This window comes from Eumetopias jubatus, unplaced genomic scaffold (assembly GCF_037043125.1).
Source record: "Eumetopias jubatus isolate StellerSeaLion01/CBP00866 unplaced genomic scaffold, mEumJub1_p1.0 scaffold_4, whole genome shotgun sequence".
Taxonomy (NCBI): domain Eukaryota; kingdom Metazoa; phylum Chordata; class Mammalia; order Carnivora; family Otariidae; genus Eumetopias; species Eumetopias jubatus.
This window is the reverse complement of record NW_028274810.1, coordinates 74,421,266-74,444,302: the sequence shown is the minus strand read 5'-3', so window position 1 is coordinate 74,444,302 and position 23,037 is coordinate 74,421,266. Positions and strand designations below refer to the sequence as shown.

The 23,037-nt window shown below is 40.4% G+C and overlaps 1 long non-coding RNA gene across 2 annotated transcripts in view; it reads right to left on the bottom strand.

Annotated features, from left to right (window-relative positions):
• Window positions 1-23,037, bottom strand: part of LOC114224319 (uncharacterized) — a 186,273-nt gene that overhangs the window by 155,394 nt on the left and 7,842 nt on the right. Inside the window, exon 2 of one of the 2 annotated variants that reach the window (XR_015767988.1) lies at window positions 21,355-21,408. The exons of the other annotated variant lie outside the window; for it this stretch is intronic. This is a non-coding gene — a long non-coding RNA (uncharacterized LOC114224319). The remainder of the gene's footprint in view (window positions 1-21,354; window positions 21,409-23,037) is intronic. 2 annotated transcript variants of the gene reach the window in all.

The window sequence follows — 23,037 nt, the reverse complement described above, 5'->3', positions numbered from 1 at the left end:
ACCTCTATTGTAAAAGTAATACATGCACTTAAAAAAAAATAGCACAGAAGAGTAGGAAATGCAAAGCAGAAAAGTATTTTTCCCATTCCAGCCTCCATTGTAGCCCAGAGTTTCTAAGAAGAAAGGGAAAGCCATTGCCAGCATGAGCCCTTAAAAGCTTTTACTATACAGTGTATGCAATGGAATCCACTTTCCTCTTGAAGACATTCTTGACTTCGATTGTTACCAGTTGCTTTCTAGATCTGCTTCCAGTTGTTATACTAGGATTTATTTCTGTTGCCCTACTGAGGTATTACCATGGTTTCTGGGGTTCAATATTATCATCATTTCTTGATCATTTATCATTTGGCTAGAAAATACACTCCAGTAATTGTTCTCTTTTGGAAAGGTTACATGGAAAGCACATTTCCTGAGTCCCTACATGTCTGAAAATGTTTCTTTTACTCTCACACTTAATTGTTCATGTAGCTGGTAGAGCAAACACTACTACATGTCACAACATTCATCTACTCCCACCCTTGTGCGTATCTTTATAGGATCTTCTTTGGTACAGGTATTCTTCCTCTTCATGTGTCCACACAGGCTAATTCCTGACCTGTCTAGGTCAATATGGTTATCCTATTATCTTTCCAATGATTGGCTGAGGAATAAGCATGTGATAAAATTTCAGTGAACACAACATGAAGAAAAGTATGTCAGAGCTTCTGAATAAGAGACATTCTTGTCTTCCTCTTGTTTCTGGGTGTGGTGCCTGGAAGTACTGTAGACATTTTGCCACTACAGAAGAACCAGCCTGAGTATAAACCCAAGAAATTGAGGATGACACAGCAGAATGGTAGAAGAACCAGGAAAGCTTTTGTCATTCATCATTATTAAGCTGATGAATTTACCAGCCTTTGTGATGCCCCACCTCTGAATTTCATATAATGTGAGATAATACATTTCCTTCTTATTTAAGCCATTTGAGATTGGCTTTCGGTTCCTTACAGTTAAAAGCACCCTAATTAATACAGCAGGGTATAGAATTCTTGGTTTACTTTCCTTTAGAAATTTGAAAGCATTATTCCATTATCTAGTAGCATCTAATGTTGACTACTGAAGTGATATGTGAATCTATCCCCCAACGCCTTCTGAATAATCTGATTTTTCCTCTTGCTGAGAGATTTCATAGTATTTGTCTTCATTTCCAGAGTAGTGAAATTCCATCAGAGTGTGTCTTAGTTTGGGTCTTTTTTCATTTATTCTGCTTAGCACTCAGTGGGCTCCTTTTAATTCAAGAATTTGATTCTTTAGCTCAGAGAAAGTTTATCCTATTATTTCTTTGATTAATTCCTTTGTATCTATTATACAGATATTGGACCTTCTCAAACTATATTTATTGTCTTTTTACATATCTCCTATACTTGCTATCTTTTTGTACTAGGCTCAGAAAGATCTTTTTCACCTTCACCTTCCTGTTTATTCATTTGTAATTTATCAGTGTCCTTTCTGTTCTTCAGACATTTTACTGCATTTTTAAATTTCAACAATCATATTTTTAATTTCTGAGAATTTTCTTCAAATTACATCTTTTTCATAGCAATGTGTCATTATGTGATCTATGTGAAAATCTTTGAATTGCTTTTACTATTTCCGTAACCTCTCAGGTGACTTCTTGTTTGATTACCTTGGTCTTTGTTTTTTATGGTGTTGATTTCCCTCAGATGTCAGGTAGTCCTTAGTTGACTATTTATATTTATTGATGGAGGACTTTGTAGATAGGATAGGCAGCTCATTGCAAGTTTCCTTTGTGGTTAAGAAGGTCTATTTGCTCTGGATATGAAGGCAGGCTGTAGCCTCTGTGTAGAGAGATCCTTCTCTTTGGCAGGTGGATTTGGAACTTTCACCACTGTCAAGCAAAAGTGGGCACTTAAAAGTACTTTCCTCCTAGCTGAGATGGCTTTCCTTTTTACCCTCTGGTTCAACCCCCAGGATTTCCATTTTATCCTCTGGGTCTGCTTCAAATATTATTCTGCCTTGTTCCCTTGCTCCAACTTCATATCTTGAGCTTTCCTTTAGCAAACCTTTCAGAAGTTCAAAAAAAACAATTCTTAGAATTCAAACTGCTCTATACACATCTAAGAAAGGAAGGAGTTACTTAAATCAAAATGTCCTGAGGACATCTTGCTGCCTCAGAGCTCACTTTGATCCTCTGTATATACCAATCCCAAGCCTAGAGCCTCTCTGAAGAAAGTCTTCTCCCTTGGGTTCCCCTATTTGAGTTCTAACCCATGGTTTCCTATTATATATTGAACCTCAGAAATAATAAAATGCAAGCTCATCTAATTTCCATCTTCCAGAAACTTGATGAAATCTCTTGTCTACCCATAGCACTCCTTCCTGTTTTCAGAGCTGTCATGGATTCATTTCTTTCTACATTTCTTTAACTGTCATTTCATGGCTTCTAGGAAGGCAGGGGAGACAAATGAATGTACCCAAGTCTCTTATCTTGAACGAGAATTCTTTTTTTTTTTTTGAAACAGAATTCTTAATACATTTCTATTAACACAAATCAACTTTTTATTTCCATTTTTTGACAATGTGAGGAGTTTTGGAGTGTCTGGGAATTCCCTGAAATTGCATGCCAAATTTGATATGTATATGCATACACATGCATATTTCTACAGAAACAGTCATAGTTTTCATCACATGCTCAAGTGGTCTGTAACCCAAAGCAGGTTAGGAAACTAAGGGGAAATGGATAAGACAAACAACTGCATGTTCTTGGTGCAAGTGAAATCCATATAACATGGGGGGAGGGGTGGGCAATGGGTTAGAAGTAAAAATTGGTGTATCGAGTTTAAAAAATTAAATCCGAACAAGTGTATAAAGTCAAATACATTTTTGTCAAAATAATTTTAACCATAATTAATTTCTGTCCTGACCCCCCCCCCATTCCCTCCAAAGTCAGAAATTCAATCTAGGTTATTTCCGGTAAACCCAGTCACTTCTGGGTAAAAGCAATCGTTTCAAGCTAAAACTTGGTGAATTCAAAATATCACACCACTATCATTCTTCTTGCCAAGTTTCTATCAAACACGGCTCAGGCATTTGGGCACCTGGTACCTGCCCTGGCTTCTATTGCACTGCCTTTCTCCCACCTAATCTTTAGTCATTGGTCTCTAAACCCACCAAATCCTTCACTGATGTCCTTGGTTCTCATGTTGGCCTTCGAGCATCAAATTTAGAAGGGTCATCTGCATCCTTTTAATCTCAACCACATGTTCCTTTAGGTTCACTGGCTCACTCACTCCTAATGTCTTCCCCCACTTTTCTCTTTGCTACTTCAAAACTATCTTGAAGACCAGGAGTTTTGGACACTATTCTGTGCTGCTCTAATCTCAACCTTAGACATGTCACCCTGCCCTTTTGTACTTTTGTTCGTGCTTACCATGATGACACAAAGAACTTCTCTATAAGGCTTCACCCTGGGAAACAGCAGGAATGAGAGTGAGGTAATGATGTCTCTGCTCTTGGATTCACCTCACCCCACCTTCAAGAATCAGCCCATGGCACAAAGATATGACACTGGATCTCTTTCCATGAACCCACGGCAATATAAGCTGTAACACACCTCCTTTGGTTCTTCCCCATCCTATTTTAGGCCATGTTTAGTTAGTTTATAGAACAAGGTACTTTTGTTCCTCGTCTACACTGCCATATTTATTGATTCTAAGATGTACATTTCTTTACACATAAACAGCTCTTAAATTGGGATATATCTTACAACTCACGACATCTTAGATTTAAGGACACATGTTATTTCCAATCTGTGGTTTATGGCATCACTTTATCCTTTGTGTATTAGTTTGCTAGGGCTGCCATAAACTGAGGGGCTTAAAAAACCCCAGAAATTTATTGTCTACAGTTCCAGAGGCTGAAGTTTGAGATCAAGGTATTGAAAAGGTATTAGCTCTTTCCAAGGGCTTAGCAAAGGGTCTGGTCCAGGCCTCTCTCCTTGGCTTATAGATGGCCATCTTCTCCCTATGTGTCCTCACATGATCTTCCCTCTACGCATATCTCTGTGTCCAAATTTCCTCTCCTCTTTTATAAGGACACCAGTCACATGGGACTAGAGCCCATCCTAAAGACCTCATTTTAAGTCGATTACCTCTGTAACTCCCTATCTCCAAATGAGGTCACATTCTCAGGTATGAGGGTTAGTTTTTCAACATATTAATCGTGGGGGAAACACACTTCAACCCAGAACACCTTGATTCCTTCAAAGAGATTCACTTTTGTTGTTCATTATCCAACTCTCACAAATCAAAAGGCTTGCTGGTCTCCACTATGAACAGGAAGCCTTTTGATTATATATATATATAATCTTGATATATATATATATTATGTATATAATCTCAATAGAATATAAAATCTCAATAGAAACCCCGTTTCATTATCTGTACGTTTCTGCTATAACAATCCAAATGCTCCCTAGGCAATGAATTAACAACAGAATAAGTGGGGGCGCTGGGTAACTTTAAGGGATGGGGAGGAAAGAAATCTCTGTTAATATTTCAAAGTTTTTTCCAACTTATTAAATCAGCCCAAGGTACTGAATTCACTGGGTCAACTCCATAGTGATCTGCCACTTCCACGGAATGTTTTATGTGCTTCTCAAAATTCTCCCCTGAAGTACTTCCTGACAGCACAGCAGTAGAAAGACACCCCAGGAATTCTGAAGACATAACCCAAAGCAGTTTACCTGAAGCATGAAATTTTTATATCCCCTGTTTAATCTTTAAATGCCATGTGAATTTTATTCTTCAACCATGTGGCAGTAGTTTTAAGGAGGAAGAAAAATTCGAAACGATTTTCCCCCAAAGTTCCAAGTAACATCCAGGAAGAGGTGCCCAGTTTATCCTATGACTTCATGTGCCCCTGGCATGATGCCCCATGTTTGAGAAGCATAGCTTTCACTGGAGGAAACAGGAAGTTCCACAGATAAAGGGGTTTTGTTTGTTTCCAGCAGAGAAAGATCTTCATTCTGGAACTGCCAGGAAACCAGTCCTTTTCCACCCAAAGGACAGCATTTCCTGAAGAACAGATACATGTTCCTTCCCAGCTGGCGGAGAGTCTGCGAGGTGAAAAGAAAAAGGCATGCCACAAAGTTAACAATGCACATCACAAGGAGAGAAAGAGCCAAGGGAAAGTGGGGTCAGAGTTCAGGGAGAAGAAGAAAAACCAACAGCCCATGGCACAGAGCAAAGAGGTGAGCAGAGTGTGCAAAGCATCAGCAGGAAGGCAGAAAGAGAAAGGGGTCAAAGGAGATGAGTGTAATAGGATTTGTGGTGAAGATCAGCAAAGTCTGAAATAATGGGGGGACAGCAGAGCACAAATAAAACTGGGCCACCAAGAGGTACATCCTGAGCTTCACAGAGCCCCTAGCACTGTTCCAAAGAAACTTCCTCTCGGATAGTCCGGTGCTGCCACTCTGTTCTCTCATCACCATTAGCTTGTTGTGTTGTGATGTCCACTGAAGCGAAGTTTCTGGGCACCAATGAAGCTAAAGTTGCCAGGTGGTTTCCAGAATTAACTCCAAATTTATGTACCACTGATAAACATAGGCCTGAAAATCACTTAACCCCTGAATTAATGCAAGTCAGTGACAAGCATCTTCCCCAAATTTAATGAGTTGGAAAACAATTCCTGGGGGCACCTGGCTGGCTGAGTCTGTAGAACACATAACCCTTGATCTCCGGAGGGTGAGTTCGATCCCCATGTTGGGCATGGAGATTACTTTAGGAAAAAAACAAAACAAAAAACAAAACCCACAGTTCCTTGTTGGTTTTCATTTTCATCTCTTGGATTGTTCGGAATCAGCTCTGAGTGTTATGGACTGGGTTCCTGTATAGTCTCGTCCAGAGGTCCCACTCTGCCGCTTTCATCCTTCCCTACTCTGCTCACATACAGATGCAGAGACACCCATACCTGTGGCTGCCAGACCGGCGTTGGCCTCCAAAGCCATGGCGCCCACCCCTCCCACCCCCCACCAGAGCAGCCAAGCAGGGGAGAAAGTGAGACGGCTCCAGCAGATCATTCTTCAGGAAATCCCTGGGCTCCTGGCCAGTCGCACCAAAGCCCAACGGCACCACAACCAGGGCAAAGAAATAAAAGCAAAGTTCTTCTCTTCTGATTGTAATGGAGACAATTCTCAGTTATCAAACTCAGGTGTGCAAGGAATGCAAATTTAGTGTTCTCTAATCATCTAATTTATATTTAAGTCCTCCATTTGGTAATTACAGGCAATTCAAAGTCTCTCCCCCAGCCTCACCTCCACAGAGTTACATCTAAATTCCCAGGCCTTACTCAGTGAGCGTCAAGGTGCCAGAGGCAGAGGGGCACCTGATCCTCCGAGGTGCCCCCAGACCCTGCCCACACCTCCTCTCTCCCCTTCAGACGTGGATCACTACAGAGTCCTCCCAAGTGCAGACCTCCTCAGCCTTCTCTAAGCCAACCTCCAAGCACACCCACCCCTCTCAGGAGCACATTCCCTGCCCTTTGATGCACAAGGACTCTGGGAAATGCTTGGGGGAGGGAGGGGGACTTCTCTGCCTCCACAGGGCAAGAAGCCACCTCTGCTTGGATGCTCCAGGCATTGGGAATCAGAGTCACACCACTGTCCTGGGCTATACTAAATACAGGAGCACAGCCTTCCTCCGGTATCTAGATCCCCAGACTTGTGAGGGGCTTACATAGTCACCGCCCTTCAGGATTCAGCCTAGACATGCAGCCAACCTCCTTGGGGAGCCACAAACATGGGCCTCTCCTCCTTCCCCTCTAACTTCCCTTCCCCTCACCAAGGGCACCATTATTGCATTGGGGAAAGGGCAGGGGGAGATTGAGGGGTGCTAGAAAAGCCTTCTGTTGCCCATGAGGCACCCTTCTAAATCTACTGTCTATGCACTGAGTCCTTTGGTGCCCCCATGAGGACCAGGCTTTGGAAAATCAAAAGCCAAGCATCAATTTCTGGATTCTGCTATGTCACTTGTCCCCTGAAGCAATGAACGTGGAATGCCCTAGCTGCCTAGGCAGGGGGATGTGCCATAAGTACAAGGAACCAGAGGGACTAAAACCTCAATGAATAACTAGAAATGGTGGGCTGCCACACCGCCCCTCGTCCTTCAGCTGCCTGCATGGCTATAGCAGTTCTGCCTTCCTGTCATGCCTTGTCCCTTTTGAACTTCCCCTTTCCAAAGTCCTTAGTAAAAACATCAAATAATTACATGCTGTAATTGCCAGTTGCGCAGGGACTGGAGGAAAGGGCAAAGGGGCTTTTGGGGAGTCACACTGGGGTGAAACAGCATGGAAGTCCAAGAAACAGCAAAGAGCAGAATGTGATTAAGAAGTAGAGGGCAAGTGTCCGATTTACATTTAAAAAAAGACTTCATATCTGGATGTACATACATGAGCGAATGTACAGAAAAAAATCATGGGAGAGCAGTGAAATTGGAAAGGGGACTTCCACATTTTTCCCTATATGCTCTATATCACTTGAATTATTTCCAAGGAGAACGTATCTGTGTTCTGTAGAAAAATGAAAGAACAGAAGTAGCGGATAAAGGTAGAAAGACAGGCAAGAAGTATTGGGAAAAAATGCCTTCATTAGGAGTTTCATCCTTGTCGTGACGCTGGTGAAATACAGACAGAATTTAATAGTCCTGATCTTTCAGTTGGTAAAGCAACACAAACTTGTTGTAGGAAAATTGGAAAATGCAAAGAAATATAAAAATGAAAATCATCAGTAATCCCACCCCCAAGAGAAATAGCCAGTGTTGACACCTTGGTCTACTTTCTACCAATCTTAATACATGTCTCATGAATATTTTTACTTGCATGGGATCTTTCTCTGTAAGAAACTTCATTTTAGGGCGCCTGGGTGGCTCAGTCATTAAGCGTCTGCCTTCGGCTCAGGTCATGATCCCAGGGTCCTGGGATCGAGTCCCACATCGGGCTCCCTGCTCGGCAGGAAGCCTGCTTCTCCCTCTCCCACTCTCCCTGCTTGTGTTCCTGCTCTCACTATCTCTCTCTGTCAAATAAATAAATAAAATCTTTAAAAAAATATATCTATTAAAAAAAAGAAACTTCATTTTGCTTTTTTGTAATTGTCACTGTTTTTCTACCTATAAAAGTAATGTGTTCGTTATAGTAAAAAAAAATTCAGACACCTTATGAAGGGATATTTCTCATAATCTCCACGGTTAATAGTTTGGTGTATATTTTCCCAGTATTTTCCAATAAAATACATATTTCTTTAAATGAGATAATAAATGTTCATCAACTTACTCTTTTCATTTGGCAATCAGTCTCTCCTGGCCATCTGATTTTTTCAGTTGATACAGAACAATATCATTCTTTCTACCATAGTATATTTTATTATACAAAGTGTACCTTATTTAGCCAGTGCTATATTCATAGACACTTAAAATATTTCCAATTTTAACTATCACAAAAAATGCTTTATTGAATATTTGATCCTGATATGTATAATTTCACACACTTATGCAAATACTTTCTGAGATAAAATTCCTGGAAATTGATTGTTAAGTCAAGTAGGATGCACATTTTAAATTTTAAAGGATGTTGCCAAATGCCTCTAAAAATGCTGTAGAGGGGCACCTGGGTGGCTCAGTCAGCTAAGTGCCTGCCTTCGGCTCAGGTCATGATCTCAGGGTCCTGGGATCGAGTCCCTGAGTAGGGAGCCTGCTTCTCCCTCTCCCCCACTCATGCTCTCTCTCACTCTCGCTCTCTCTCTCAAATAAATAAACAAAATCTTTAAAAAAACTAAAAATAAAAATGCTGTAGAAACAGTTCCAACAACAGGGTATGAGAGTACTCTTCCAAAAAACCTTAGCAACACTTGGTAATTATCGATCTTTTAATATTTGATGACATGACTGGCAACATATATCATTACTATTTTACAAATATTTTCCTTAGCTTGACATTTACCTTTTATTTAATTACAATTTTAATTGTGCTTCTTGAAGAAATTTTTAATTTTATGCATTCCAATTTATGGTACCAAGATTTTCAAAATGTTGACCCATATTTAATTGTGGAATCTTCATCTTATATTTAAATATTGAATCTAGCTATAGCTGACTTTGGCTTAAGAACCAAAGTAAAGATCCAGGTTTTTTTAAATAAAAAATTTAATGAAGCATAAGTTACATAGAGAGAAGTGCACAAAGCATAAATGCACAGGTTAATGAATTTTCACAAAGTAAATTTCATGCACCCCATGTGCCACACCCCCGTTTGCCACATCATGAGCCGCACCATCCAGTGCAGAAAACAGAACATGACCCACACCCAAGAAGCCCCCTTAATTTCCCCTTCCAGTCATTACCTCCCCTAGGCAACCACTCTCCTGATTTATATCACCGAAGATTAGTTCTGCCTGTTTTGGTATCTGGCTTCTTTTTCTCTGCATCATGCTTGTGAAATGCATCTATGCCTTTGTATGTAGTTATAGATTACTTATTTTTATTCCTGTAGACATTCTGTTGTACAAATATACTATGATTTATTTATCCATTCTACTGCCTTTGGACATTTGGGTTACTTCTGGTTTGAGGCTGTTAATAATATAATAGGAGTGCCATGAACATTCCTATATGACTGTTTATAACCATATAGACACATCTGCTGGGTATATACCTAGGTGTGGAATTTGGAGTATGGAGTATGTGCGTTTAGCTTTAGTAGAGACTACCAGTTTTCCAAAGTAGTTGTACACACCCACCAATAATATATAAGAGCCCAACTGTTCATGTTCTTGCCAACACTTGATATTACCTGACTTTTTAATTTTGTCCATTCTAGCGGATATGTAGAGATAGTAACTGTAGCTTTAATTTGCATTTCCCGGAGAATAAATGAAGTTGTGTACCTTTTAACATATTTATTGACCATTCGAACATCCTCCGTGTATACTATTTACTTTTTTTTTTTGTCCTTTTTGTCTATTTTCCTACTGGGCTACTTGCTTTTCTCTTACTGGTTTTTAGTTCTTTTTTTTTTTTTTAATTTATTTATTTGAGAGAGCATGAATGAGAGAGAGTACATGAGAGGAGGGAGGGTCAGCGGGAGAAGCAGGCTCCTCGCTGAGCAAGGAGCCCTATGCGGGACTCAATCCCGGGACTCCAGGATCATGACCTGAGCCGAAGGCAGTCACTCAACCAACTGAGCCGCCCAGGCACCCCTGGTTTTTAGTTCTTTACAGTATTTTCTACTCTATGGCTTGCCCTTTCATTTTCTTCATGGTGTCTTTTGATGATCTGTAGTTCTTGATTTCAATCTAATCTAGTTTATCAATATTTTCCTCTGTAGTTAGTGCTTTTGTGTCTTCTTTAAGAGATGTTTGCTATCCCAAGGTTACACAGATATTCTCTTAGGTTTCCTCCTAAGACTGTTGTCCTACCTGTCATAGTTAGATCTACAATGCAGCTGGAATTAATTTTTGTGAATGGTTTGAGGAAGAGGTCAAGATTAATTTTTTCCATATGGATATTAAATTGAACCAGTACAATTTATTGAAAAAACATCCTCTCTCTTCTACATTCCAAGGTCACCTTTGCTGTAAATCAGTTGATCATATAAGGGTCTCTTCCTAAGTTTCCTAATATGTTCCTTTGGACCCTTTGTATATTCTGGCACAAATACCACAGTCTTAATTACTATAGCTTTATCATAAGTCTAAATATTGGTAGTGGAAGTTCTCTCAGCTTTGTTCTTATTCTTCATGATTGTCTTAGCTAATTTTGGCCCTTTTCCTTTCCATACAAATTTCATAGTCAGTTAATGTCCATTTAAAAAGCCTGTTGAAATTTTGAATGGTTTGCACAATTTACAGACAAATTGGGGGGAATTAACATCTTTACAACATTGAGTCATCCAGTCTATGAACATAGTATATCTCTCCATCTACTAAAGTCTTTTTTAATTTCTCTCAATACATATTCTTGTTTTCAGTGTAGAGATCTTGTACATCTCTATTACATTTATTCCTACGAATTTAGTGTTTTTGAAGCTATTGTAAATGGTATTTTTAAAATTTCTTTTCTATTCTTTGTTACTAGTATATAGAAGTACAATTGATTTTTATATATTGACCTTGTATCCATCAGCCTTGCTAAATTTTATTAATTCCAAGAGCTTATCTAAAGATTTTTTTTTTGGATTTTCTGGATACACAATCATTTTGCCTCCTAGTAGTGACAGTTTTATTACTTTCTCTGCCCTTGCTGCAATGGCTAGAAGTTCTAATGCAATGTTAAAAAGAAGTCGTGATAGCAGACATCCCAGAGAGAAGGCTTTCAACATTCCACCATCAAGTATGATGTTTGCTTTAAGTTATTTGTAGGTACTCATTATCAGATTAAGGAATTTCCTTTGCTAAGACTTATTCTTTTTTATCATGAATCAATGTTGAATTTTATCAAATCTTTTTTCTGCATCTATTGAAATGATTGTTTATATTTTCTCTTTATTCTGTTATATTGGGGAATCACTTTGACTTATTTTCAAATGTTAAACTACTTGTGAATTCCTGAAACCTGTCCCACTTGGTTATGGCATATTATCCCTTTTATACATTATTGAATTCATTTTGACTATATTTTGTTTAGGATTTCTGTATCAATGCCCATGAGAGGGTTCAGTCTTTAATTTTCTTTTCTTGTGATGTCCTCATCAGGTTTTGGTATAAAGGTTTTTCTTAAGAATGAGTGAGGACATGTTACATCTTTTTCTATTCTCTGGAAAAATGTGTAAGATTGATGTTATTACATCATTTAAACATTGGGAAGACTTTATCAGAGAGACCACATGGGCCTACAGAGCCTCTTTGTTTGTTTGTTTGTTTATCTGTTTGGTAGGAAGGTCTTTAATAATGAATTCAATTCTTTAATACATATAGCCCCATTCAGACTTTTTATTTCTTCTTGTGTTAGTTTTGATATGTCAGGCTTTAAAGAAATTTGTTTATTTTGTCTAAATTGTCAAATATGCTGACATAAAATTATTCATAATATCCTCTTATTAATAATCTATTTTAGGGGTATCTGGCAGGCTTGGTTGGTAGAGCATGCAATTCTCGCTCTTGAGGTCGTGAGTTCAAACCCCATGTTGGGTATGGAGCCTACTTAAAAAAAATAATAATAGCAATCTATTTTATCCTTAAATGACCAACCACTTTCTCAAAACCACTTGTTAAATAACATTTCTTAGAAACTGTGATATGCTAACTCTATCATTCAAATTTCATTTAATAAGCCCTTCAAAAATATGTATCAGCTCAAACCATGACCCAGACATCATTCCAGTGCTAGGAATAAACATTAAATAAGACAACACTCCTCCTTTCAAAGCTTAAAGTTAGTGAAGAAAACAGACAATAAACAAGATCATGACAAGTATCCTGAGGAAAACAGCAGGATAAGGGTGTGAAGAGGGGGAAGGCAAGGACTATTTTACATGCAAGAATCAGAGACGGTCACTGTGAAGAGGTTATATCTGATCATAGACCTGAATGATGTGACGGAATGAGCCATAACAATATCAGAAGGAAGAACTGCAAAGGCCCAAGGTAGTAATAGTACTTGGATGGTCCAGAAAGAGCAAAGAGGCCAGTGCAACTGTAGCGAAATGAGTAAGAGAGAAAGAAAAACAGAAGATAAATTTAGAAACCTAGGTAGGAGCCAGATTGTACAGTCCTATAGAGTATGGTAATGATTTGGGGTATTCTAAATGTAATGGGAAAACACTGGCTTTGAGCAGGCAAGTAACATGATATCACTTACGTTTTAAAAGATCCTCTAGGGGCGCCTGGGTGGCTCAGTCGGTTAAGTGTCCAAATCTGAATTTAGCTCAGGTCATGATCTCAGAGTTTTGAGATCGAGTCCAACATCGGGCTCTGGCACTGGGCATGGAGCCTGCTTAAGATTCTCTCTCCCCCTCTCCCTGTGCCATCCTTCCCCGCTCCCTCTCAAATAAATAGATAAATAGGGGGCGGAGCAAGATGGCGGAGGAGTAGGAGACCTAGATTTCGTCTGGTCTCAGGAATTCAGCTGAATAGGGATCAAACCATTCTGAACACCTACGAACTCAACAGGAGATCAAAGAGGAGAGTAGCAACAACTATCTGAACAGAGAAGCGACCACTTACTGGAAGGTAGGACGTGCGGAGAAGTGAATCCGAGGCGATATTCGGGAGGCTAGACGGCGCGGGAGGGGCCTCCGCCGGCCGCTTCTGGCAAGTGATAGAGCCGCGGAGCACAAAATCGGACCTTTTAGAAGTCGGCTCCGCTGAGGGACGTCGCTCCAGTGGCTAAGCGGGGGGTGGAACCATCGTGGGACAGTGGGGTCTCAGGACCCTTGGGGTCACAGAAAGACCGGGGGAGCCTGAGTGCGCCAGAGCTCCCAGGTATCGGAGCGGGGAAGCCGGCTGCAGAGACGAAGCTGAAGCGCAGGCTCTCAGCTCGGGGTTGCCATAAACTGTAATCCGCGGCCCAGTCGGGCTACTGCTCCTGCAGCAGGGACCCAACAGGCGGCAGATCCAGGGAGACTCCCCTTCCTTCCCGGGGAGGAGCGGCGCGGGAACGCACCGCAGGGATCTGCTGGGTTTGGAGACTCCACACGGGGTCAGGTGGCAGAGATACAAACGCTCGGTCACAGGCCGGGTGAGCACGGAGTGCGGCCGGAGACCGGGGACACGGGAGTGACTGCTTTTCTCTGGGGGCGCACTGAGGAGCGGGGCCCCGAGTTCTCAGCTCCTCCGGGTGGAGATTGGGAGGCCACCATTTTTGCCCTGGTCCTCCAAGGCAGTACGGAGAGCTTGCAGGGAACAAAAGCTCCTGAGATCAAACCCGAGCAGCTTGCTTAGCCCGGACCGACAAGGGCGGGGCAATTCAGCCTCGGGCAAAGACATTTGGAAACCACAGCAACAGGCCCCTCCCCCAGAAGATCAGCACGAACAGCCAGCAAGCCAAGACCAAGTTTACCGATCAAGGAGAACAGGAGAACTCCAGCGCTAGGGGAATACTGCACATAGAATTCATGGCTTTTTTTTTACCATGATTCATTAGTTCATCAAAGTTAATTTTTGTTAACTGTTTTTTTTTTCTTTTTCTTTTTCCCTTTTTCAACCAACATCTTATCAATCTTTTAAAAAAAAAAAAAACATTTTTTATTTTTCATTTTTAGAGTCATATTTTATCCCTTCATAGTAGTTACACTTATTTTTGGCATATATATATAAGTTGTTCTCTCTTGAAAATTTTGAGATACAGTTTCTTCTAACAGATAAAAATATACCCTAAATCACTAGTGTATGGTTCTGTTCTAGTCTCCTGCCTGATCACATTCTCTCCCTTTTTTCTTTTTTTTTTTTTAAATCTTCTTTCTTTTTTTCAAACAACTTCTTATCAAGTCCTTTTATAAAATCTTTTATAATTTTCATCTTTACAGTCATCTTCTATCCCTTCATTGGATCAACCCTTATTTTGTACATATATGTCTTTCTTCCTTTAAAATTTTAGGAGGCACTTTTTTCTAACAGACCAAAATACGCCCAAAATCTAGTGTGTGGCACTGATCTATGCACTAGCCTGATCATATCTGATCACATTCTGCTTTTTTTGTATTGTTTTGTTTTTGTTTTTATCTTTTTTTTTCTTTTTTTTTTCTCTTTCTTTTTTCTTTCTTTCCCTTTCTTTTCCCCTGGTTTCAGGTCTTTTCTGATTTGTATACAGTATATTTGCTGGGGACATTGTAAACCTGTTAGCATTTTGTTCTCTCATTCATCTATTCTGCTCTGGAGAAAATGACAAGACGAAAAAAATCACCTCAACAAAAAGAACAAGAGGTAGTACCGTCAGCCAGGGACCTACTCAATACGTACATTAGTACAATGTCTGACCTAGATTTCACAATCATGACTTTAAAGATATTAGCTGGCCTTGAAAAAAGCGTGGAAGTTATTAGAGAAACCCTTTCTAGAGAAATAAAAGAATTAAAATCTAACCAAGTCGAAATCAAAAAGGCTATTGATGAGGTGCAATCAAAAATGGGGGCACTAACTGCTAGGATAAATGAGGCAGAAGAGAGAATCAGCGATATAGAAGACCAAATGATGGAAAGTAAAGAGGCTGAGAAAAAGAGGGAGAAACAACTACAGGATCACGAGGGCAGAATTCGAGAGATAAGTGATTCGATAAGACGAAACATTAGAATAATTGGGATCCCAGAAGAAGAAGAAAGAGAGAGAGGGGCAGAAGGTATATTGGAGCAAATAATAGCAGAGAACTTCCTAATGTGAGGAAGGAAACAGGCATCAAAATCCAGGAGACACAGAGAACCCCTTTCAAAATCAATAAAAATAGTTCAACACCCCGACATCTAATAGTAAAACTTACGAGTCTCAGAGACAAAGAGAAAATCCTGAAAGCAGCACGGGAGAAGAGATATGTAACCTACAATGGTAAAAATATTAGATTGGCAACAGACCTATCCACAGAGACCAGGCAGGCCAGAAAGGACCGGCAAGATATCTTCAGAGCACTAAACGAGAAAAATATGCAGCCAAGAATACTATATCCAGCTAGGCTGTCATTGAAAATAGAAGGAGAGATAAAAAGCTTCCAGAACAAACAAAAACTAAAGGAATTTGCAAACACGAAACCAGCCCTCCAAGAAATATTGAAAGGGGTCCTCTAAGCAAAGAGAGAGCCTAAAAGCAGCAAAGATCAGAAAGGAACACAGACAACATACAGTAACAGTCACCTTACAGGCAATACAATGGCACTAAATTCATACCTTTCAATAGTTACCCTGAATGTAAATGGGCTCAATGCCCCAATCAAAAGACACAGGCTATCAGATTGGATTAAAAAACAAGACCCATCCATATGCTGTCTGCAAGAGACTCATTTTAGACCCAAAGACACCCCCAGATTGAAAGTGAGGGGGTGGAAAACCATTTACCATGCTAATGGACACCAAAAGAAAGCTGGGGTGGCAATCCTTATATCAGACAAACTAGATTTTAAAACAAAGACTGTAATAAGAGATGAGGAAGGACACTATATCCTACTTATAGGGTCTATCCAACAAGAAGATCTAACAATTGTAAATATCTATGCCCCGAAAATGGGAGCAGCCAATTATATAAGGCAATTAATAACAAAAGCAAAGAAACACATTGACAACAATACAATAATAGTGGGGGACTTTAACACCCCCCTGACTGAAATGGACAGATCATCTAAGCAAAAGATCAACAAGGAAATAAAGACTTTAAATGACACACTGGACCAAATGGACTTCACAGACATATTCAGAACATGCCATCCCAAAGCAACGGAATACACATTCTTCTCTAGTGCCCATGGAACATTCTCCAGAATAGATCACATCCTAGGTCACAAATCAGGTCTCCACCGGTACCAAAAGATTGGGATCATTCCCTGTATATTTTCAGACCACAATGCTTTGAAACTAGAACTCAATCACAAGAGGAAAGTCGGAGAGAACTCAAATACATGGAGGCTAAAGAGCATCCTACTAAAGAATGAATGGGTCAACCAGGAAATTAAAGAAGAATTTAAAAAATTCATGGAAACCAATGAAAATGAAAACACAACTGTTCAAAATCTTTGGGATACAGCAAAGGCAGTCCTGAGAGGAAAGTATATAGCAATACAAGCCTTTCTCAAGAAACAAGAAAGGTCTCAAATACACAACCTAACCCTACACCTAAAGGAGCTGGAGAAAGAACAGCAAATAAAGTCTAAACCCAGCAGGAGAAGAGAAATAATAAAGATCAGAACAGAAATCAATGAAATAGAAACCAAAAGAACAGTAGAACAGATCAACGAAACTAGGAGCTGGTTCTTTGAAAGAATTCACAAGATTGATAAACCCCTGGCCAGATGTATCAAAAAGAAAAGAGAAATGACCCAAATCAACAAAATCATGAATGAAAGAGGAGAGATCACAACCAACACCAAAGAAATACAAACAATTATAAGAACATATTATGAGCAACTCTATGCCAGCAAATTAGATAACCTGGAAGAAATGGGTGCATTCCTAGAGATGTATCAACTACCAAAACTGAACCAGGAAGAAATAGAAAACCTGAACAGACCTATAACCACTAAGGAAATTGAAGCAGTCATCAAAAATCTCCCAACAAACAAAAGCCCAGGGCCAGATGGCTTCCCAGGGGAATTCTATCAGACATTTAAAGAAGAATTAATACCTATTCTCCTGAAACTGTTCCAAAAAATAGAAATGGAAGGAAAACTTCCAAACTCATTTTATGAGGCCACCATTACCTTGATCCCAAAACCAGACAAAGACCCCATCAAAAAGGAGAATGACAGACCAATATCCTTGATGAACATGGATGCAAAAATTCTCACCAAAATCCTAGCCAATAGGATCCAACAGTACATTAAAAGGATTATTCACCATGACCAAGTGGGATTTATCCCTGGGCTGCAAGGCTGGTTCAACATCCGCAAATCAATCAACGTGATACAATACATTAACAAAAGAAAGAACAAGAATCATATGATCCTCTCAATAGATGCAGAAAAAGCATTTGACAAAGTACAGCAGCCTTTCTTGATCAAAACCCTTCAGAGTATAGGGATAGAGGGTACATACCTCAATATCATAAAAGCCATCTATGAAAAACCTACAGCGAATATCATTCTCAATGGGGAAAAGCTGAGAGCTTTTCCCCTAAGGTCAGGAACGCGGCAGGGATGTCCACTCTCACCACTGCTATTCAACATAGTATTAGAAGTCCTAGCCACAGCAATCAGACAACAAAAAGAAATCAAAGGCCTCCAAATCGGCAAAGAGGAAGTCAAACTCTCACTCTTTGCAGATGATATGATACTGTATGTGGAAAACCCAAAAGACTCCACCCCAAAACTGCGAGAACTCATACAGGAATTCAGTAAAGTAGCAGGATATAAAATCAATGCACAGAAATCAGTGGCATTCCTATACACCAACAACAAGACACAAGAGAGACAAATCAAGGAGTCGATCCCATTCACGATTGCACCCAAAACCATAAGATACCTAGGAATAAATTTAACCAAAGAGGCAAAGGATCTGTACTCAGAAAACTATAAAATACTCAGGAAAGAAATTGAAGAAGACACAAAGAAATGGAAAAACGTTCCATGCTCATGGATTGGGAGAACCAACATTGTGAAGATGTCAATGCTACCTAGAGCAATCTACACATTCAATGCAATCCCCATCAAAATACCATCCACTTTTTTCAAAGAAATGGAACAAATAATCCTAAAATTTGTATGGAACCAGAAGAGACCCCGAATAGCCAGAGGAATGTTGAAAAAGAAAAGCGAAGCTGGCGGCATCACAATTCCGGACTTCCAGCTCTATTACAAAGCTGTCATCAAGACAGTATGGTACTGGCACAAAAACAGACACATAGATCAATGGAACAGAATCGAGAGCCCAGAAATGGACCCTCAACTCTATGGTCAACTTATCTTTGACAAAGCAGGAAAGAATGTCCAGTGGAAAAAAGACAGTCTCTTCAACAAATGGTGTTGGGAAAATTGGACAGCCACATGCAGAAGAATGAAACTGGACCATTTCCTTACACCACACACAAAAATAGACTCCAAATGGTTGAAAGACCTAAACGTGAGACAGGAGTCCATCCAAATCCTAAAGGAGAACACAGGTAGCAACTTCTTCCTAGAGACATCACCAAAGGCACAGGAAGCCAGGGCAAAAATGAACTATTGGGATTTCATCAAGATCAAAAGCTTTTGCACAGCAAAAGAAACAGTCCACAAAACCAAAAGACAACCGACAGAATGGGAGAAAATATTTGCAAATGACATATCAGATAAAGGGCTAGTATCCAAATCTATAAAGAACTTATCAAACTCAACACCCAAAGAACAAATAATCCAATCAAGAAATGGGCGGAAGACATGAACAGACTTTTTTCCAAAGAAGACATCCAAATGGCCAACAGGTACATGAAAAAGTGCTCAACATCGCTCGGCATCAGGGAAATCCAAATCAAAACCTCAATGAGATACCACCTCACACCCGTCAGAATGGCTAAAATGAACAAGTCAGGAAACGACAGATGTGGGCGGGGATGTGGAGAAAGGGGAACCCTCCTACACTGTTGGTGGGAATGCAAGCTGGTGCAACCCCTCTGGAAAACAGTATGGAGGTTCCTCAAACAGTTGAAATTAGAGCTACCATTCGATCCAGCAATTGCACTACCGGGTATTTACCCCAAAGATACAAATGTAGGGACCCGAAGGGGTACGTGCACCCCAATGTTTATAGCAGCAATGTCCACAGTAGCCAAACTGTGGAAAGAGCCAAGATGTCCATCGACAGATGAATGGATAAAGAAGAGGTGGTATATATACACAATGGAATAGTATGCAGCCATCAAAAGGAATGAGATCTTGCCATTTGCAACGACGTGGATGGAACTGGAGGGTGTTAGGCTGAGTGAAATAAGTCAATCAGAGAAAGACATGTATCATATGACCTCACTGATATGAGGAATTCTTAATCTCAGGAACAAACTGAGGGTTGCTGGAGTGGTTGGGGGTGGGAGGGATGGGGTGGCTGGGTGATAGACATTGGGGAAGATATGTGCTATGATGAGTGCTGTGAATTGTGTAAGACTGTTGAATCACAGATCTGTACTTCTGAAACAAATAACGCAACATATTTTAAGAAAAAAGAAAAAGAAGAAGATAGCAGGAGAGGAAGAATGAAGGGGAGTAAGTCAGAGGGGGAGACGAACCAGGAGAGATGATGGACTCTGAAAAACAAACTGAGGTTTCTAGAGGGGAGGAGGGTAGGGGGATGGGTTAGCCTGGTGATGGGTATTAAAGAGGGCACGTTCTGCATGGAGCACTGGGTGTTATGCACAAACAATGAATCATGGAACACTACAACAAAACAAATTATGTAATATATGGTGATTAACATAACAATAAAAAAATTTAAAAAAATAAATAAATAGATAGATAGATAGATGATAGATAGATAGATAGATAGATAGATAAATGATTGATAGATAAATAAATAGGACTCCTCTAACTATGTGTGTAGAATAGACTGGGGGAGGCTCTTGCAATAATCCAAGCAAAAGATGACTATGGCTTGGATGATGGTGGGAAGAGTGGAGTCCAGGTTAAGTGCTCAGATCCAGTCTCTGTTTTGAAGGCGGAGTCAACAGGACTTCCTGTTGACCTAAATGTGGGAGCTACAGGAAAGAGAAGACTCAAGGATAATTTCTAGGTTTTTGGTCTGAACAACTGGATAGATGGTAGTACCCTTTTATGAGCCTGAGAATTAAGGGAAAGGAGGAAGTTTAGGATAGGGAAGTTGAAAATTGGGAGTTTGGTATAAGACATGCTAAGTTTCAGACCTTGTTAGACACTCCAGTATAGAATCAAAGTGGGCAAATGAATATACGGGTCTGAATTGCAGAAGAATGATGAAAACTGGAGATATAAACTTGAGAGTCATGTACAAATAGATATTTAATACCATAAAACAGGGGAAAAAATCATCTAGGAATGGAGAAGATGTCCAAGACCTGAGCCCTGCAACACTCCAACTTTAAAAATTGGGAAGAGAGAATCCATAGCAAAGATGACTGAGGAGTATCCAATCCAATGAGGTGAAATTCCCATTATGTGTGTGTTTCTGAATTCAACACTCTTTCTGATCTTTCTTTTTTTTTTTAAATATTGATTTATTTATTTGAGAGAGCGAGAATGAGAGACAGCACGAGAGGGAAGAGGGTCAGAGGGAGCAGCAGACCCCCACTGAGCGGGGAGCCCAATGCGGGACTCGATCCCGGGACTCCAGGATCATGACCTGAGCCGAAGGCAGTCGCTTAACCAACTGAGCCACCCAGGTGCCCCTTTCTGATCTTTCAGTTGATTCTTGTGTCAGTTTTGATTCCTTCAATTCCAAATAACAAACAATCCAACTCAAATAAGCTGAAGCAATGAAGAAACAGCAGGTATGGCTCTAATAATGTCCCTTGGATGCCTAGTTTCTCTCCTATGCTTTCCAACATGGTGGCTTCATTGTTGGTTTCATGTAATAATGACAAGGCTGGGATCCCACAAAAAGGAGGGGGATGGCACTAGTGACCATAAGAAGCTTATAGTCGAACCAAATTCATGGCTGCAGTTCTGTAAAATCAAGGTGGTATAAAACAATCCTCAAAATCTGTGCAAAAGCTGGCCAGTGATTACAACCTACCTTTTCCTTTTCGTCTTGCTCCTCTCTGTGCCAGGGCAACCTTCTCTGCTGTCTCTAAGTGGAGGAGGAAGAGATGGTTTTACTTCTGGTTCACCTTTACCCTCAGTAGTTCCAGCTTTATATGGAAACAGTCTCCTATGAGACTCTCCACCTTGGGCAAGCTACAGCCTTTGACTTCTAACCTCCTTGTCCTGCAAGTCTGCCAAAACCAAAGCCCTATTTTACTAGAATCAACAAATGTTCTCAGGGCAAAAACAACTTAAGCCTTCCAGTGACCAGCACATCCCCCTAGGTTCCCACTAAACCTTAGATTTCCACCTTCTAGTCCCTTTGTCTCTTCCCAGTTCTTTCGTGCTTTTAAGGAAATTTAATTTTTTTAATTTAAAAAATATACCCAAACATTTTAGTATTTTTCAGCAGGAACTTTGGTCCACCTAACCTTGCCTCCCATGATCAGGAACAGAAGGCTACCATTTCCTCCTTCGTTGCCATTGGATGAGTTAGCTTCCTCGGCAGTTACGGTATTTGCACGAGGTTCCTCTGGCCAGGGGAGGGGAGGACAGCCGTGACAGTCTTTCAGATGAGCTATTTTTTTGCAATCCCAAGGCCCTCTTCCTCCCTGCTCCCACAGAGACAAAACACTTCCCACAGACATGGTGGCTTGCCGGTGTGGTTTTTCAGGTAACCCCACTTCTCTTGCTTCTTTGAGCCCAACTACATCCAGGAGGGTATATTCCTCCAGCTGCACACCCAGTTCCCACAACACTCGCTACAAGCAAGGGATAGAGCTTTTTCACATCAGGTTGCACTTTTTACCTCAAAGAGCATGATTTTCTATAACTTTCTAAGATCTGTAGCTACTGGGCTCTCTCCCCATCTCCCTGCTGCTTTTCTTCATTTCCTCCCACAAGGCTTCCACCTGATCTCATCTATGCAAGACTTTCTCTTCATACACATTTCGAAGCTTATGGACTAAATTTCTCTCCTAATTTTGCCAAAAATAGAATAGTTTGCAAGGTTTTCATTATTATTTTTTCACCTCCCTTGTTGCTTTTGAATGTTTTTCAGGAAAAGAAGGGGAAATGCCAACTAACACAGCAATGTTTTTATTCAAAGGTTGAATTCATCTCGACTCCTCTCTTTCTCTCACATCTAATACCAAATACATCCTCAAGTCCTGTCAATTCTACCTTCAAAATATATTCAGAACTTGTCCACTTCTCACCACCTCCGCCTCCACCCTAATCTAAGCCACCATTGTATTTTATCTGGACTATTGCACTGCCTCCTAATTAGTTGTCCTGGATTCACCTTAGCTGCCTTACAGCCTATTCTCCATACAGCATTTACATTTTTCAAGACAGAAGCCAGATCGTGCCACCTGTGCTCAAAATCTTCCAATGGCTTTCTATCTCAGTAGAGTAAGATCAGTCTTTAATATAGATATGAAGCCCTACATTCCCTCCAACTCCCCCTCTCCCATTATTCATTGCATTCCAGCCACAGTACCCTCCTTGCTATTCTTCAAACAAGTCAAGCATACTCCTACCTCAGGGCCTTTGCACTTGCTGAACCCTCTGCAGGGAATGCAGCACCCCTAGGTTTCCTTGTGGCTCACTCCTCACTTCATTCACATCTCTGCTCAAATAGCACTGTATCAAGAGGCCTTCCTTGAATGACCTC